Below are 13,515 nucleotides of genomic sequence, written 5' to 3'. Positions count from 1 at the left end.
GGTCAAATAGCATATATAATTATCAGGAATGTATCTATACTGAAGAGTTAACCACTCAGAAGCCTCATTTCCCCTGCCCAAAGCCAAATAATTGTATTGGTGATGAGGTAAAAATTAAGGGGAAAAAGCTGACATAATCATCTAAACAAAGCTACAAGGATCATCACTGTGGAAGGGACTATAGTTTTCCATATACATATGTATAAAATAGAGTCCAATCACCTTTGATCACATACAGACATCTACAAGATAGGTACTGTGTCATAAGATGAGTTCTGCAATTGAGAAGGTGAATTTGAGGGTTTGATAAAACCAGAAATATATTCTTCCTGGGTAAGTACTAGAAGCTCCTGAATATTGTCAGAACTGCACTTAGGTTAATAATAAATCCAGTCAGGTTTCCAGTTTTATATCTGGTTGTTCTAAATAAAGCTTAATTAACCACCAGGAAGTAGCATCACCTTTTAAAATACTGGATGTTCAGCTAATGTTGTCACCAAATAATTGCATAAAATAGTTTATTTGGACCAGGTTCATAAAGCAGTAAACAGACTTAGTGAACCAACTCTTGAACATTTTTCAAGGCTAAAATATAGATTGAAGAGTGGTGGACTCACCAAAGTGACAGAATCTCAGCTGCCAGTATTTCTCAGATTTGATGTTGAAATTCAATCTCAATTGTCAATTTAAAAAAAAATCAAGTTGAGGAGTATTTAGCTTCTCCACGAGTTTATCAAATACTGTATGTGTTTGTCTATTCCTGTTTGTTTTGTTTTTAGAAGTTGATGATTTCCTTCCTAGTAAACATTCCTAGTAAACACTCTTGGCCAGTTGGTGGTGATATGATGCCAACATGTAAATGTTGCTTTCCGTCTTCTTTAGAAAACAACTGGGGAATGTAGCAATATAATTATCAACCATTATAACTTGATGAATATTCTATTTCTAAGCAGTCTGTTTTTCCTTTGAGGCCCCTCTGTTTAACAGTGAACATTGGCACTAGCCATGAAACAGTACTCTTTGATATACTTAAACATTCTGAATGAAGCTTTTTTTTTTTTTCATTTTTAAGGCCTGAAAAGACATTTTCATATGGTGGAATTAACAGTCTGAAATGACTGTCTAGATTTAGCATAGGCAGTTCAGTTTTACCCCCATTGTAGGCAATTCTATGCTTCTGGGAAAGATTCCAGCACCACCAATTATTTCAAAATATGTTTTGCTAAGATATAGTGCGGCATGTAGTGCAGAATCCTGTGATGTGTATTAAATTCTTGCCCTCTTTTCTCCTAAGTGCTTCTTCAAATAAATCACCTTAAACCTATAAAAATGGAAAGGAGATAAAAGACTTTCCAGGTTTGGGATGCTGAAATGGCCTTTTTCCTTATGATGCCAAGGAAGTAAGACAGTGAAGTAGTGTCTTGCTGATGTTTGCTTACTAGTCAAACTAGAAAGCTCAAGAGATTCTTTGTACACAGATATAAACAACCAATATAGAAGCCCATTATATTGGAAATGTTTAGAGTGAAGCAAGGAATGATTATCCCCTCTACACTGAAGCAGACCTTAGGAAAAGAAATGGAATGAGATGTGGGCAACAAACATCCGTATGGAAAGGAAAACCATCTGAAATTTCAAAGAAAACCCAATTCCATTTTCAGAGGTATTATTTTAAGTCTGTTAATATTCTGAAGAATCTTTTTAAACTGATGGTAAAAATGTTAGTAAAGTAGAATGAGAAGTGATTTATAATGAGTGGGTGCCTAAAGACTCTCTTTTTATGCAACTGAATTTGTTCCAAGCAGAGGAAAAGAAAAATTCAAGCTAGAATTAAATAATAATAATAATAAAAGGTCATTGATCTATCCTTTGAAATAGACAAAAGTAATACAAAGTATCACATTTCAGTGTCAAGAACTCCAGGGAACTAATATTTATAGAAGCTGAAAATTTATATTAGACTGTGGGAAGAGATATTCTTGATTTTTCTCCTTTATTCATTTTCTGATGTTTTCCTTTCTTTTGTGGATTAACCTTTCTGATCTATATCATTTTCATGCTCTCTGAATAACTACTTTTAACACTTATTGCTAGACAGATCTGTTAGTAATGAAGTTCCTCAATTTGTTTGTCTGAAATTTTTGTTTTTCTCCCTTGTAATTTCCATTTCTAAATGCTTTAAAATAATCTAAGTAGAAATAAATTGATAGAAAACAGACAACTGTCTTTGTTTCAGTTTTTAGTTTAGAAGAAGAATTTTTCAATCATGGGAAGAAAGCAAATTGCATAACATATAATTCAAGTTTTCTTCTTAACTGCAATTCAGTGTTGTGCTCAGTACCATGTTTATTATTCTACAATTCTATGACTATTAAGCTACCATGATTTTCAGATTTAGGCAGGAGTTTGTAAAACAAAATTTGCCAGGGAAAAATATGCTAATTAGTGAGGTTTGATGTTTAAATTAGGCTTGTTCTGAAAGCACTGCTAACTTTAGCATTGGTGCCTGCACTTAGAGTTTTCTTTTTTGATTAATTTTTTTATCATACTTTAAGTTCTAGGGTACATGTGCACAACGTGCAGGTTTTTTACATGTGTATACATGTGCCATGTTGGTGTGTTGCACCCATTAACTCGTCATTTACATTAGGTATATCTCCTAATGCTATCCCTCCCTCCTCCCCCAACCCCACAACAGGCCCTGGTGTGTGATGTTCCCCTTCCTGTGTCCAAGTGTTCTCATTGTTCAATTCCCACCTATGAGTGAGAACATGCAGTGTTTGTTTTTTTGTCCTTGCGATAGTTTGCTAAGAATGATGGTTTCCAACTGTATCCATGTCCCTACAAAGGACATGAACTCATCCTTTTTTATGGCTGCATAGTATTCCATGGTGTATATGTGCCACATTTTTCTTAATCCAGTCTATCATTGATGGACATTTGGGTTGGTTCCAAGTCTTTGCTATTGTGAATAGTGCTGCAATAAACATATGTATGCATGTGTCTTTATAGCAGCATGATTTATAATCCTTTTGGTATATGCCCAGTAATGGGATGGCTGGGTCAAATGTTATTTCTAGTTCTAGATCCTTAAGGAATCGCCACACTGTCTTCCACAATGGTTGAACTAGTTTACAGTCCCACCAACAGTGTAAAAGTGTTCCTGTTTCTCCACATCCTCTCCAGCACCTATTGTTTCCTGACTTTTTAATGATTGCCATTCTAACTGGTGTGAGATGGTATCTCATTGTGGTTTTGATTTGCATTTCTCTGATGGCGAGTGATGATGAGCATTTTTTCATGTGTCTGTTGGCTGCATAAATGTCTTCTTTTGAGAAGTGTCTGTTCATATCCTTTGCCCACTTTTTGATGGGGTTGTTTGTTTTTTTCTTTTAAATTTGTTTGAGTTCTTTGTAGATTCTGGACATTAGCCCTTTGTCAGATGAGTAGATTGCAAAAATTTTCTCTCATTCTGTAGGTTGCCTGTTCACTCTGATGGTAGTTTATTTTGCTGGCCTGCACTTAGAGTTTTATATCACACCATTGGGATTATACTGTATTTATTAACTGACACACATAGCATGTGACATGAAGGAACTTTGAAAATGCAGTGCTTTTCCCTTTGCATCATAGTTTTATTCATGAACATTGTTTTTTGTGTATAGTGGATGGGATATGCCCCAGAAGAAAAATAAGTTATTGGTCAAGTGTTTCTATGGTGCTCACACTAAGGCATCTCTGACTATAGACACATGACTTGTTAACTCATCTTTATAAGCATTGTATCAGAGGAGACTAGGAATGAACTCTATGTTCAGGTTTTCTTTAATTGGATTTTCATTAGGTATGTGACCTAAAGGATGCTAGGTGAGAGACTTTGCTTTCCACTGGTAAGGTGACCACTGTACCAATTTGCCTAGGATTTTCCCTCGGGTTGTGGAACTTTCAGTGCTAAAACCAGAACATACTGAAGAAAATTGAGATGGCTGATGTGTTAGACTGACATCTGTGATGGTCATTAAAACTTTGATGTACATATCTGTATGATTCCGTATAACTGTGTCTGTATGATTCTGTATATCTGTATGATTCTCATCCCTTGAGTGTGAGCAGGAATTGTGAATTGGGTACCACTCTTGTGATTAGGCTACTAATCTATGGATTGAGAGTTATCACGAAGTCAATTATTCCATGTCAGTGTGACCTAGTTGGGTGATGCTTTATAAAAGGCACCAAACCATTCCTAAAAAGAGATTCTCTTGCTGACTTAAGTTTTATAGCATTGGCTTAAAAATTACACAATTTATAAAGTTAGAAAGAAGAGCTTTATTTCTTATAAAGGGCTACAGACTGCAAAGTAGCCATTCTGACACGTTGAGAAATGTAGCCTCTGGCAGAGCCTGAAAGGCAGGCACTTTGAGGGAGTGAGGAGTAAATCAGGCATTTAAGCTGAATGGCCATATTTAACAGTATATAGGAGAAACTATGAATATTCATGAAAAGGGGTTGTGCCTATGTGTCATAAGTAAACATGCATGTTACATGTGATCCATGTTCATTTTGGGATGGAGACTTAAGATTTAAATGTATTACTGTTTGGACCTACACATAAAATGGTGAAGTAGGGATACAGAGGCACTCCAGTGTGTAGCCTCTGTAAACTGGCCAGAATCAATCCATGGCCAGTGATCTTTTATCAGGAAAAGTTACAGAACTCAGTTTCTTGTCCGGTTAAAGCTATAGTTATGGCTTGTGGAATAGGGGGGCTCAGTTAGTCAGTGACTGGTGGTGGATGTGCTGCAACTGCTTACACATTGCTTATCTCAAGGCCAGTGATTGTTTAGCTGCTCGAGAGAAATAAATTAAGAAAATCTTATAACAATTAAAACACAGCTGATTCTTAACTGCAGGGTGTGTGACTTAACCTCTGCCTGGTGTGGCCTTAGGTCTTGTATATAATTTGATATCTTACTGCTATAAAGAATCTGTTCTGTTAGTTGTATGATTTCTATTTTAACATTAATACTCGTCGGTTTTTGTGTCTAAACCACAAAATGGAGGGATTATAATAAGGTGTGTCTGACCTCCCTTCCTGTCATGACCAGAAACACAGCTTCCAAAGTTTCTCTGGGATCCCTTTGGTCAAGAGAGGGTCTAGTCAGTCAGTTTGGGGTGCTTTACGGTTTTATTTTAGTTTTCAATAGCCACAAAGAACTGAACTCCGCCAACAACCAGTGAGTTGAGAAAAGTATCCCGAGCCTCAGTTGAGATCACAGCCCCAGTCAACACCTTGATTTCAGCCTGGTGAGACCCTGAGCAGAGGGCCAAGCCATCCTGTTCCTGGCTATCTGACCCATGGACACTGTGTTGTTTCAAGCCACTAAATTTGTGGTAATTTGTTACACAGCAATAAAACACTACAAATGCAATTGGTCATTCTACTTCAGAATGGAATAAAATACATCGACTTGTCACCCATTTTTGGACCTAAAATGGGTCATATTTCTTGAACCATAGTACTATTTGTTTTAAGAATCATATATTTGAAGAAAGTATGTCAGAACAGTTGTCATGCGTACGTATTCAGCTGTAGGAAGAGGATATAGAGTGAGCAGAGCGTTGCCAAGAAGGGAGTGGAGTGGAATGATCTCTCAGCACTCGGGAATAAATGGTCTCCAATTTGAGAGAAGGCTAAAATAGAATATATATCAGGAAAGGTAGGGAAATGGAGCATATTTTTATTAAGCATTGTACGGAGCAGGGATTTTCCTTTCTTTTCTTTTGTTTTCATTTTTAAGGAAAGGTCACCTAGGCTGGAGTTCAGTGGTGCAGTCACACTCACTGCAGCTTTGACTTCCCAGGCTCAAGCTGTCCTCCCACATCAGCCCACTAAGTAGCTGGGTAGCTGGGACTACAGGCGTATGCCATCACACTGGGCTAATTTTTGTATTTCTTGTAGAGCCAGGGTTTTGTCATGTTGCCCAGGCTGGTCTTGAACTCTTGGGCTCAAGTGAGCCACCTGCCTCTGTCTTCCAAATTGCTGGGATTACAGGCGTGAGCCACCACACTCGGCCCTGAGCAGTGATTTTCAAACTGTGCTTGGTAACCAACCAATGGGTTATGAAATCAATTGAGAAGTTTGCAATTAGCAATAAAAGATATAGTATATAATAGAATAGAAGATAAATTAACGGAATGCTTGCAGGTAGTAAGTGCATTGTTTTGTAAAACTTTTGTTTCAGTTTGATATTTATATGTGTATTGGTTGATGATGTTAAATGTTTTTTACTGAAGATTTCATTCACACAATTTTGGAAAACACTGATACAGTGTAATGGAAAGGCTTCTCAAATTTGCACAGTAGAAAAAGTTGAGAATAATTTTTTAAATTATATATTACTGGTTCCTTGACTCCACCAAAAATTAATTGAAATTTCTGGTGATTGGATCTGATTATATTTTTGAAAAGTCCACAGGTGATTCTGATTACAGTGAAGTTTGAGAACTACTAGAATAGAGCAGTAATTTTCTTGTCTTTTTTTTATTAAGGAAAGAGCTTGCTCTGTGCAGAGTCTGCACTCTGATAAAGTGCATAATCTTAAAAAGCCCCAGTTTCCATATTTGTCAAATATGGCTTAAAATTGCAACCACTTCATAAGCGTGCTCAGAGAATGAAACTGAGAAGAAAACACATTGCCCAATTTATGGCAGAGTAACAGAGGAGTAAACAGTTTTTTGTCATTAATCTATACAGTGTTTTAAGAATGGTTGCAAGTTGGTGAGAAGACACCGTATGACCACACCCACACAGTTTCTTAGGTGGAATACAAAATTTTGTCAGGAGCAGGGAACCCCACAAGGCAAAACAAGATGCAACATATCTTGGCATAGCTTTCTCATGATTCCAGTTCCCTGAGGAAATGTGTGCTTATAGGTTATGTTGTTCACATACGATGGGCCCTGCTAGAGCTGAGAAATAACTGGATCTGACACAGTAATAAAGTTTGTTGTATACCCCACTTATTTTATATTTGGGACCTAATTCGCCTGTTGAAAGAATTTACACTGGAAATCTTTATATTTTGCTTTAAAGAGAGTGTTTACAAACCTTGTGCTCTCTTTGTTCTTGAACAAAACAAAGAACTGAAATCAGCCATTTCCTCATCTGGGGAAATAGTCAGTGCCTCCTGTTTTTAGGTACTCTATGATGCTCGTTTCCGAGAGCTTCCTAGGTGGGTGCCAAATAGTCTGCTAGGCACTTTGTAGACTTTAACTCACTTAATTCTCCCAACAATCAAAAGAGGGTAGGCATTGCTATTTCTAATGGGTAGATGAAGAAAAGAGTCTCAGAGTGGTTAAGCAACTCGTACAAGGTCACCTAAGTACTAAGTTGTAGAGCTGTGATACTGTGTAGTCAGGGTTCTCTAGAGAAATAAAACCAATAGGAAGCATATATTTATAGACAAATATTTATTATACGGAGTTGGTTCACATGATTATGAAGCCTATCAAGTCCAAATTTGTAGTGTAGGCTTGAGACCCAGGAGATCCAAATGGTGCAAATCCAGTCCAAAGCCAGGCTTCCTGGAGATGCAGAAGAGCTAATGTGCAGATAAAGTCTAAAGGCAGTCTTTTGGAGAATAACCTATTGTTCAAAGAGGCTCTTCTTTTCTGTTCTATCCAGGATAAAGCTCATCCACATTGTGGAGGGCAACTGCTTATTCAAAGTTCACCAATTTAAATGTTAATATCACCCGGAAACACACACCTTCGAGTTAACACATAAAATTAACCATCACAGATGTAAACCCAGAAAGTCTGACTGAAGATCTCTGAACAATTTTGAGTATATAATATGTGACTGTCTGGCATTAGATAAGTATTTCCAATGTGCTATTTAATGCTCACAACAAATTTATGAGGTTAGTACTATTTTATCCTTATTTTACAAATAAAGACTCAGAGAAGGTAAGAAACTTGTCTATGGTCATGCAACAAGTAAAGGTTACAGTTGTAATTTCAATACAGGTTTTCTAAATCAAAAGCCTGCTCTTTTTCTTTTACCATACTGCCTTCTCATTGTATCATAATGCCTCAATCGTAGCTTGAAGTGATTGGGGTAATTTTCCGTGTAATGAGAAATAGTTGTAAACAATGCCAGTTATGTAAACAATTTATAGATTACTTTATTAAAATTTTATTTAAAGTCAATTATCATATATATATCATGTATATAACCAATTTCCTTTGAGAAATCGATATTTGTTGCCTACTCTGAAGATCATAATAAAAAGTGAATGAGCATGTATGTGTTAAATATTTTTCTATGGACTTTATATATGCTATGATTGTTACAGATAAAGAAATTGAGATACAGAAATGCAAGTGGCAAAGTTGGGACTCAAACCCAGGTAGATTGATTCTGGAACCTGAACTTTTGTTTTTTTTACCTCTACAGCAAACTCCCTCTTCTGATAACACACAGCTCTGCAGAATTACTATTGATATTAAGCATAAAACATTGGAATATAGTATTTTCATCACATCTATGAAAGGTACAGAAAAATAAGCAAGAGAAAAGTAAAAGCAGTTAGGAAGGCTTCAAAATATAAGTAAGACTCAAAAGGAACAAAAAGGGGATTTTAGGATGGATATGATTTTAAATAAAGATTTCATAATTGTGAAAAAGTGGATGTCTCAGTTCTGGAGACATTTAAAATTAGATAATTTGTTTAAAAATGTACCATAGGGGAAAAAAATCCTTAACAGAAGAGATTCAAAGAAGAATGCTGTTCACAAAATTGAAAGATCTGAGTTCCCTTTTATAATTTTATTTGGACATTTATATGATTAAAAAATAGTGATTCTTTTATATTGTCTCAGGTTCTGAGACCTGTCAATGGAAGAGTGTGAAACCCTTTTCATTTAATGCTATTCTGAAGATTATTATTTTTATTGATATTTTAGTTCAGGTCAGAGATTTGGTTAAATATGAGAATGTTTAATTCTAGAAAAGAGAATAAGGAAACATTGAAATTATGAAGTCTACCACAAGCACATTCTGTGTCTCTATGCACTTCTTGACTTTTGTGATTTTCAATGATAGCATTATAGTATCCGTAGTCAACATTGTTCTCCTCTGTTGATAGGTTTTTGTGAAGAATAAATGTACCTTGGAACTATGGAGAACTGCCTATCTCCTAGTTTGAATATCTCAGTTGATAGATTTCTCCTTCACATATTATTTACATATTGGTTTTGAATCTATGTACCCTGATCTCTCTCCTCCCCTGACATGCACATATATTTAAAAGATGTATCTGGTGTGGTAAATAGAGATTAATGGTAAAGAAAAGATAACTTTAACTTTTTGGAATAAAGTTGTTATTGTTGTTGTTGTTGTTTTCTTTTTTTCAGTGTAGGCTGCTTTGCTTGTAAGAAATTGGCTTCAGGTATTTGTATCAACTTCCACCCCCATTGGGCTTTCAAAGACTTTCCTTTCAGTGATTCTTATAAAATGGAAAGGATCAAAATGGTTAAATAACACTGCACCCTTAATAAACAATACCACCAACAACATTCCACTGAGGAAAGAAAAATATTGAACTACAAAATAAAACAAGAGGCATAAATCAGATGCTGTAGGAAGAAAGGGCAGAGAGCCATATTATTAGTGAAAATCCTGGAGTAACAAAACCAGTAGTAGTTGATTTTGTATTCTCTTTCAAGGTTTCAGCTCTTAGAAAAATGAGACAGTTACCCTCTTCCACAGTCCTAAACTCTAACATTTCTTGCTGCTCCAATTCTTTAGGACTCATGTAATTTATTAATGCAAGCATGCACTTATGTATCTGCTATTATTTTTGATTTCCTTCATTATTAGCTTCATGGCTTTTTAAACAGGGAGAAAATAGACAAAAGATAGAAAGGAAAGGACTGACAGAAGGAAGGAGGGGAGGGAGGGAGGAAGGAAGGGAGGGAGGGAGGGAGGAAGGGAGGGAGGGAGGGAGGGAAAAGAAGAACCCAATAAGGAATGTTACTGAAAAATAGTGGAATATAGCAGTGCCTTCCCTGATAAAACTTTTCAGCGCCTCCAGAAGTGACAGCAGGATGTTTTGTAATGCTAAGAAGATGCTTTTAATGTATATAGAATGACTTAGGACTCAGATTTTCATGAAGAACCACTAATGTGGCTTCTTGTTTTTAACAAGGTCTGAGCATTTTCTGTATTCTTTGCAAGTTGAAAGTTTTTTTAGTGCCTGTCCCTTCCCTTTGGCAAAACAGAGGGGGAATTGACAGTAAAAGGCCTTTCATAGTCTGGATTCACATTCTCACTCTTGCTTTTCACCCTCTCTGGGCACTTCTAAGGAGGGGTTTCTTGTGGTTGGCACTACTGCCTCAGGCATTTGTACCACACTACTGGAGGTTCCTAATTATTCTTATGATCAGACCTTTGCAGCTTGAGGGAAAAGGGACAGTTAATTGGACGTCTTCCATCCTTCCAAATCTAGTGCAAAGTTCTCATATATTATTTAGTAAAGCATGTATAATTGGTCAACCAACACAGTCTCAACTACTTTTTATCTTCCACATTAGGAAATGGATAAATGTATGTATTAACTCTACAAAACACCCTATAGTTATTAACTTATAGTCATAGTGGAATTTATTAAAGTCTAAACAATATAATGCCATAGTAAGTATGCACCCATACTATAAAGATAAATTGTTGTCTATGTTCTTGTTCTCTTTGTCTATGTACTGTTGACATTTATAATCTGCATCACAGTTAAAATATATGAACAGTATTGGAAGATTTTGTCAGCCACTAGAGAAGTTTGTTTATATTAAGGCAATTGTCTGTGAAAGAAGGAGATACACTAGTAGAAGCAGTGATCCAGTGTCATAAATACAAAAGTAAGAGAAAGTAAACATTAAAAATCAAGTTTCAAAGTAAGCAAAGACCATAGCTCACTCCTTCATCTCCTTCTCCACCATTCCTAAATGTATTGTCCAGGAAATCACCCTATGTTATACTTTGAAAAGAGAGAAATTGCATTAAGAACTTTCTAAGAAACCCAACACATTTTCAAAAGGAAACTGTTAATTTTAGATAGGATCAGACTGGATCCCAAACACTGCAGTATGCAGCTGGATGAAGGAGAAACATGGTGGTTTCCTTACACACATCCTGCATGAGAAATAAATCCATTAATTAGAGCATTAGAGAAATTCTTTTAAAGCCTGTGTGTAGGCCACATATTTTAGTTTTATAAAAATAATGTATTTTTTCCTTGGCCAGGCGCAGTGGCTCAGGCCTGTAATCCCAGCACTTTGGGAGGCTGAGACGGGTGGATCACGAAGTCAAGAGATCGGGACCATCCTGGCAAACATGGTGAAACCTCATCTCTACTAAAAATACAAAAAGTAGCTGGGCGTGGTGGCATGCACTGTAGTCCCAGCTACTCGGGAGGCTGAGGCAGGAGAATGGCTTGAAACCGGGAGGCGGAGGTTGCAGTGAGCCGAGATGCGCCACTGCACTCCAGCTTGGCAACAGAGCGAGACTCTGTCTCCAAAACAAAAAACAAAAACAGAAACAAAAAAGCATTTTTTTTTCTTTTATCAAAAGGGAGATTGTTTAAATTTAACATAAAATTGGAAGTTTATGCTCAGTTGAAACGCCATCTATTTGTGAGCGTGTCCAGTGAGCTCTGATGAACATAGCAGACACTTGTTTTCATAGTACCCTGGGCTGGAAAAAATGAAGGCTTGGAATCTGGGCAAGCTTACAGAAATGAACACCTGAGACTTCAGAAGAACTTTAATCTTCTTGAGATTTCAGGGAGATAAAGATATTAGTAAGTGGCCAGATGCTGGTATTGAATACCAGATTGTCTTTGCTATCCAAGTAATCTGTCTTTATTTGAATAGCTGGCAAATACTTTTCTGACAACTATTAAGACACTTCTGGAAGTGTTTATGAGTGACACATTTGATTCATCAAGAAATTAATGGATGATATCATGATTGCCAAACTATGATTTTACACAGAAAACCACAAAGAAGGAGAGAAAATTTTTTCCCTCTGTAAACATTTTATTTTCTGTTCTTCCTTTTTTTTTTCCCCTACATGGCTTTCTTTTGTTGTCATAATGCAGAACTCTACATCCCTTGTAAAAAGAGTTGTGAAAGGGGTTGGGGATTAGTTCTCATAAAGAAAAAAATGTAGAGAATTCTGCAGGTGACAAAGTACATAATGAAACATGCTAGGATTTATTATATCTCCTTCAAAATCCTTAAACTATATATTGCGCACACAATAGCAAGTCTAGACAATCCCCTATGTAGGAAAAAATAACTTTTGAACAGTGCATGTATTCTTTGCTGATTAGAAACTTACATGCTTATACAGTTTTGTAAGAAGAAACAATGTGATTATTAAAATTAGTTCAAAGTGATTGGACTCTACAATATTATATTTTTTGATCTAATGAAAAGAAAGTGTTGGGAAAATTGAGGAGTATAATGGATTATTATTAAATTGGTCATTTTGTTAATTTTCCTTGTATACCAGTTGTCAGAAGAAGGTATGGGCTCTTTGCTAATAGTAGTATTGGATGGTTTATTTTTCATTTGTACAAACTTAAGGTTACCTGTGAAATTTTGTTACGTGTATATGATGCACAGTGATCAAGTCAGGGTATTTAGGGTGTCCACAATCCAAGTATGATACAATTTTAAGTAAATTAACCCTATCCTGCTATCAAACTTTGAATTTATTCCTTCTGTCTTACTGTATGTTTGTACCCTTTAACCCACTTCTTTTTATCCTCCCCTCTCCCCTCTTCTTCACTACAAGGAAGCAATATTCCTTGGAGAAATAGTCGATTCCAGGATTAGGTCATGAAAGGTACAAAATAAGCCTGGAACATATTGCTGTGTAAGAAATTAAGAAAATGTTAAAAAATATATACGGGAACTTATTCAAATGACATAGGGTCCAACTTGAAGGATCTTCAAATGGCCAGTGTTTGAAAAGCTTAAGTAACAAAGTAACCAATGAGAGTAATGTGTTATATCTTGTAGAATGAAATACATATCCAGCAAGACTTAACATAAGTTCTGAAGTAACTCACAACAGTTAGCAATAGCGATCAAGAACACCTGTACTTGTTACTCTGGAGTGTTTGTGAAACCTCAAAATTAGAAGCATATTTTGGTATGGTATATGTACATATTTTTCTTGGTGATACTCTATAACTTTAAGAGATTTTTAAAGTTGTAACTTCAGGAGTACTAAGAACAGTTGAAAATTTGAGTTTCCTTTGATATTAAAATCCAGTAGTTTTAATTTTATGTATTTACTGTACTTTCCAGAGGGTTACCTATATGGCTGCAATAAAATACAGTATATAATTTTGTTGTAATAATAGTGTACTTAGTAGTTTTATTTATTTATTTATTTATTTGAGACGGAGTCTTGCGTTGTCGCCCAAGCTGGAGTGCAGTGGCACG

This window comes from Papio anubis, chromosome X, assembly GCF_008728515.1.
Source record: "Papio anubis isolate 15944 chromosome X, Panubis1.0, whole genome shotgun sequence".
Lineage (NCBI taxonomy): Eukaryota > Metazoa > Chordata > Mammalia > Primates > Cercopithecidae > Papio > Papio anubis.
The sequence above is the reverse complement of the archived record's forward strand: the minus strand, read 5'-3'. Positions refer to the sequence as shown.